This window comes from Podarcis tiliguerta, assembly GCF_965153285.1.
Source record: "Podarcis tiliguerta genome assembly, chromosome: 13".
Lineage (NCBI taxonomy): Eukaryota > Metazoa > Chordata > Lepidosauria > Squamata > Lacertidae > Podarcis > Podarcis tiliguerta.
This window is the reverse complement of record NC_139546.1, coordinates 1,689,909-1,695,996: the sequence shown is the minus strand read 5'-3', so window position 1 is coordinate 1,695,996 and position 6,088 is coordinate 1,689,909.

Sequence of the window (6,088 nt, the reverse complement as noted above, 5' to 3'; positions counted from 1 at the left end):
ATGGGTAGTTAGAGCGACAAAGCCAGAGTTGAGAGTTTGGAGTGATGTAAGCTAGAAGAAAATCAGCAAGCAGGAGAGAGTCAGAATGACCTTTGATTTCTGTTTGAATTTGAGGCTGTGGCTATGGGGGAAAGCAAGGCCCTCTTGGGGTGCTAATGCTGTGAACCCCCCATCCTAGGCTCTGGGTGTATATATGTGTATCACAAAGACACCCCAGTCTTCGCTGTCCCTCATTCCCAAAAGGAAACACAAACCCTGGCTAAGCACCTGCAACCCCTGGAAACGCCAGAGCAACGCACGGAAACGCCATTTACCTTTCCGCTGGAGCGGTACCTATTTATCTACTGGCACTTTTGACGTGCTTTCGAACTGCTAGGTTGGCAGAAGCTGGGACCGAACAACAGGAGCTCACCCCGTCAGAGGGATTCAAACTGCTGACCTTCTGATTGGCAAGCCCAAGAGGCTCAGTGGTTTAGACCACAGCGCCACCCGCTGTGTTGACATACAGCTGTACAAATCACCACTGGATTGACTAGGCATTCAGACAATTCTCATAGCAGAGGATACAGGTTTTGCAACTTTAAAAAGTCACTGTTTAAAAGGGACCCACCAAACACATAGTTATTAAAATTTCTGAACCACTGTAATATTTACATTAATAATTTAGCTGATCAAAAATCAAAAATCTGACCCAATTGTTAAAAGTTGTCATGCTTGACGTATGAATGTAATTACATGTAACAAATGCAATTACATCTACAATTAAATTATACTTTCTAATTCATCCCAATTCTCCCTTCTCATCTTTGAAGTGAATATGATTGATTACTACTTAGCTTTAATTTAAGCAGCTGTTATTGCTAGGTATTATTTGCCATGTCTCCCTTTTTGTACAGTTTTCAGCATACAGGCAACTCTCCATTTACACAGGGGTTACAAGGCACCACATGTTTAAGCAAAATAGCGTATATTTGAAACGACATTGGAAAAGTCTGCAAACAACCTCTAAACCTCTGGAAGCCCTTGTAATTTCAGAGCCTTTGATTGGTTGACTGACCAAACCCAAGCAGTACTCAAGGTTCCTGGTCATCCTGGGGAAAAGTGACCAGTGGGCTGCCTCAGGGCTCTGTCCTGGGCCCGTTGTTGTTCAACGTCTTTATAAATGACTTGGATGAAGGAATTGCGGGGATGCTCATCCAATTTGCAGGTGACACCAAACTGGGAGGGGGAGCTAATGCTGCAGAAGACAGAATCAGAATTCAAAATGACCTTAACAGATTGGAGAACTGGGCGCAAGCTAACAAAGTGAATTTCAATAGGGACAAATGTCAGGTTCTGCACTTAGGCAGGAAGAACCAGGTGCACAAATAGAGGATGGGGAACACCTGGCTTACTAGCAGTACATGTGGAAAGGATCTGGGGGTCTTGGTGGACCACATGCTTAACATGAAAGTGGGATGCAGCAGCAGCAAAAAAGCTAATGCTATTCTAGGCTGCATCAACGGAAGTCCAGTGTCCAGATCAAGGGAAGTCAGAGTCCCACTCTCTTCTGCCTTGGTCAGACCACGTCTGGAGTCCTGTGTCCAATTCTGGGCACCACAATTTAAGGAGGATGTTGACCAGCTGGAATGTGTGCAGAGGAGAGCAACTAAGGAGAGCATGGGTCTGGAAACAAAGGAGCGCTTGAAGGAGCTGGATTTGTTTAGTCTGGAAAAGAAGAGACTGAGAGGAGATATGATAGCCATCTTCAAATATCTTAAGGCTTGTCACATGGAAGAGGGAGCATGCTTGTTTTCTCCTGCTCTGGACTCAAACCAATGGCTTCAAATTACAAGAAAGGAGATTCCGACTAAACATTTAGAAAATCTTTCTGAGAGTAAGAACTGTTCTGCAGTGGAGCAGACTCTCATGGGAGGTGGTGGACTCTCCTTCCTTGGAGATTTTTAAACAGAGGCTGGATGTCCGTCTGTCATGGATGTTTTAGCTGAGATTCCTCCATTGTAGGGGGTTGGGCTAGATGATCCTTGGATCTCTTCCAATTCTATGATTCTATGAAAAACCCTTTACAAAGCCAGTAGCACTTACCAGATGCCAAAGTCCACCACAATCACTTCCCCCAAACCTCCTTGCTGAAACTCCAACTCTTCATAGGCCTCCACAGGGTTGCTAGGTGCTGGGTTGCTAGGAGCTGTTTTTGCTTTCTGGGCTCTTTTAGGGCTGCTTTTGCCTTTTTAAAAGTCACTTCCAGGTTTGGCATAATGCACACAGTTGAGCATCAATTGGACCTGTGTAAATTGGGAGCTGCCTTGCCCAACCTGGTGCCCCCTATATTTTGTGGACTACAGTCCCATCATCTCTGACCATCAGCCATGCTGACTGGAGATACTGGGAGTTGTATCCAAAACACCTGGAAGGCACTAAGTTGGGGAAGAGTCAGTTAGTACAAATGCAGCACTTCAACACTTATTTTTTAGTTCATTAAATTAATTTCATTTATGAAATATTTTTTATAACTTTAATGTAAATCTAAGGCTACATTCCTATAGGTTTTTGCTGTTTTCCCTACACTACTGTGCCCTTCCGTCCCTCCTCCACCATAACATGCCAGACTACAGCACTGTTCACAGGGAAAGTCGCTGGATGATTGCACTGCAAGCTGACAATAGCATATTGATCAGGTGCTTGTAAGGATGAGTGGGGAAAGGCCATAGGTACCCACGATACAAAGAAAATACACAAATCACAGGCGCGAAAGAACATAGTCCCATTTTCTTGTTGTCTCAAAGTAAAGCTGAATTCCAGACATCTGTGTCAAGATTTCAGCACAGGCTTCAGCTTCTCAAATCCATCCATTTTAATCCAAAACTCGAAAGTAGCCAAATGTCAGGACATTACTAAGAAAGTGACATACAGTCCTCAAACAGGGCAGCAGCCAATGGTCTGAATCACCAGGAGATTTATTGTAGCCCATCAATTTAACTCCTTTTATGCGGGGGGGGGGGGGCTCTACTTGGGCATCTACGAAATAGGACATTTGCTCCTGGCTGCCAGTAGATTAAATCCCAGCAGCAAGAACACAGAAGGGAAATGGAAAGCATTTTGGAAGAATAAAATGCACATGTGCCCATGGGCTGTTTATGGTTGTCAGTCATATAAATTTACTAGGTGCTAAAAGGCAGGCAAATATTGATTACGATATGTCCAGGTGATAGAACTGTTCAAAGAGGCTCGTCCTCTGCTTGCTGAGGTCTAAAACTCTTTCACATACCATCTTCCAGCAAGGCAGCTGAGAAGACACGAGAGAAGAACTGCTGCAACGGAAGAAACTTTACAATTCATCTGAAGAGTGTGGATGTCCTCATTCACACACACACACACACACACAGAGAGAGAGAGAGAGAGAGAGAGAGAGAGAGAGAGAGAGAGAGAGAGAGAGATGGAGATGGTGGGATTTCTTGATCACCAACACCCATGGCAGCTGGTGAGACAATCCAGTGCTCTGTCTCCTTTTCTGCAATTTACTGGCTTCTATTCCTGCGACCACTGCAGAAGGAATGAGTCAGACTCCATTTCAGCAAACGCAGGAAACACAGTTGTGCAAACTACACAACAATTCTCTCTGTAAATTCTAATTGTGCAACTATTTTGGATGTCTGATTTGTTTTTCCCTTTGAAGTGTCTCCATTTACTCTTTTCATGGCAGCCAGTAACGTTCTTCATTGTCTTTCAACTCCTGTCTGCTGCAGGAAAGCCAGGTCTTTGTGTGTGTTCTGCTAGTACCTGCCTAGGTTGGCATCCTTCTATCTTGGGAGACAATGGAGGAGGTGAGGCCCAACTGCTGGCTGGTTGCAGGACCTGCTGTGGCTGTAGAAACTGATGGGGATAGACGTGTTTTGTTGCAGAGCCCTAGAATAAATAAGCTAGAGTTCAAAGGGGCTCTCTCATTTATGACCCAAGGCCCTTTGACGCTGTTTGAAGTGTGGCTTACTCATCTTCTCCGCCACCTGGGTTCAGACCATCCTATACATGCACAGGATCATATAATACATAAGTGAAGGTGCTCTCTTTGCCCCCGGTAAATTTGGGACCCAGCAATCAGGGACTGAGACTGATGGAGAGGACTGGGGGCGCAGTTAGATGGTGATACTGATTTTTCATTAAGATTTTTATATTAATATTTTATTTGGTTTCAAGATTCAAAATTTCATTTTAACACTCAATAATTATAATCCTATTCTACCTGTAATTACATATAGTTGCATTTTAAAGTTCCCTCATACTGAGTTTCAGGTCACTTAATATAATCTACTATTTCCCCCCCTTAAACTTCAAACCCCAATGTGGACTTCGTATATAAACAGAGCCGTCCTTCCCATAGAGCTTAGTGGTGCGCCGCGCCAGGGCGCCGGCCTCTCGGGTGCCCCAGTAAGTGGGGGAGCTGCGCGGCTTTGCCAGCAGCCTCCCCTTTCCCAGCATGCCCCCCAGCTGCACCCCACCAACCATAAGGCTGGCGGACGCGCAGCTTCCCTCCCAAGTCTCTGCAGGGATTGCTCTCCCGCAGCATAAAGATTTCATGCCGCTGTGGTTACATACATAAAAACAGTTAAAGAAAAGAAATGGAAAAGACCACCAATTTGTAAAATAATAATAATAATAGTAAAAGGAACTCCCCACCCCCACCCCCACAAGGGACCATTAAACCCGAACAAGCAAAAGATGGCAAGAATGCAGGATCCAAGAGGAGAAAACAAATTGCAGGAAGGTTGTTTATGGAAGTATCAGGTGAGCTGAAGGAACACCTCCTGCTTAACCGAGAACTCCATGGCTGCAAGACGCCCAGGGAGATGGCACTCCATGATTAACATTAGTAGAACCCGCGTTGCACAATTAGTTGTGCAATTGGCCCTCAGAACAAACGGTTTGAAGTCAGCTGCATAAATTTGACACAAAAAAGTTTGGGGACAGTTAAAAGATAATTTGCAAGCCAAATGAATAAACAAGCCAAATACTGGTGGAGAAAAAACTCTCTTGTTCCTTTCTTTGCTTTGTGGAGCACCAGCGACATCCAGTGGCCACTAAATTCCTGTTATCTCCAACAAACACAGAAACAAACTAGCTAAAGCTATGAGAAGAAACTCAGAACTCCACTGATGCCTGCTGTGTTGTGTAGCCCAGATGGGAACATTTTGCAGGGAAGGCAATGCCTTTCCAAGCCAGATTAGTGCAGTGGGCAAGAGAGACAGGAATATGGCAGGAGTGGACCATTGGGTGTGCGCTCTCGCTCGCTCTCTCTCTCTCTCTCTCTCACACACACACACACACACAGACACAACAGAAGCCTTCCAAACTGAGAACTTATTTTCCCCAAACTATACAATCAATTAAAACATTCATTCATTCATTGATTTTAAAGGTAGAATGGGCAAAGTTCCCCGCTTGACCTCTGGGATCAAAATCTGCCAAATCCACTGGCCAAACTCAGGGTTGAGAGCCTTGGCATTGATGAAAGGGAAGGTGAAACAAGCTGCCTGAGCCAATCTTCTCCCCCCACCCCATTTGGATAGCCCCCTCTCCCAGCCCTCTTCCCTGGGCCGACCCCTGAAGCAACTGGCCAGGAAGCCTCTGCTCCCCCAGTCTGCCCATTGGAGGCACTGGCTGGAAAAAGAAGGCTGGGAGTCCACAAGGGATTTGTGCCGTGCTCAGAATAAAGCTGGTTACTACCCCAAAGGTCCTCTCTGGCAGGATCTTTCTCTTGCTCACAGACCAAGCAACACAAAGGCAAAAGAGAGTTGAAGGCAGAGTCTGTTCCACAACCTGCACAGGGAGCCTAGGCAGGATCAAAACTGGAGCAGCTGCCCCCCCCCCCCGCCGCCCATCAAGGTAAGAGTTACTTAATTTGCCCCGTCCTGCCAGGTGGAGTCAGCAGGAAGGACAACGCTCCTCCACTGCAGGAAAATCTGTTATTTAAATGACTAGTAATTCTTTAAGCAAAATAAAACACAAAATATTATTGACTACTCCTATGGAACCACCAATGGGATACTGTGGTACTCAAAAGGCCCCCCCTCCCAATTTTTCCACATTTTTA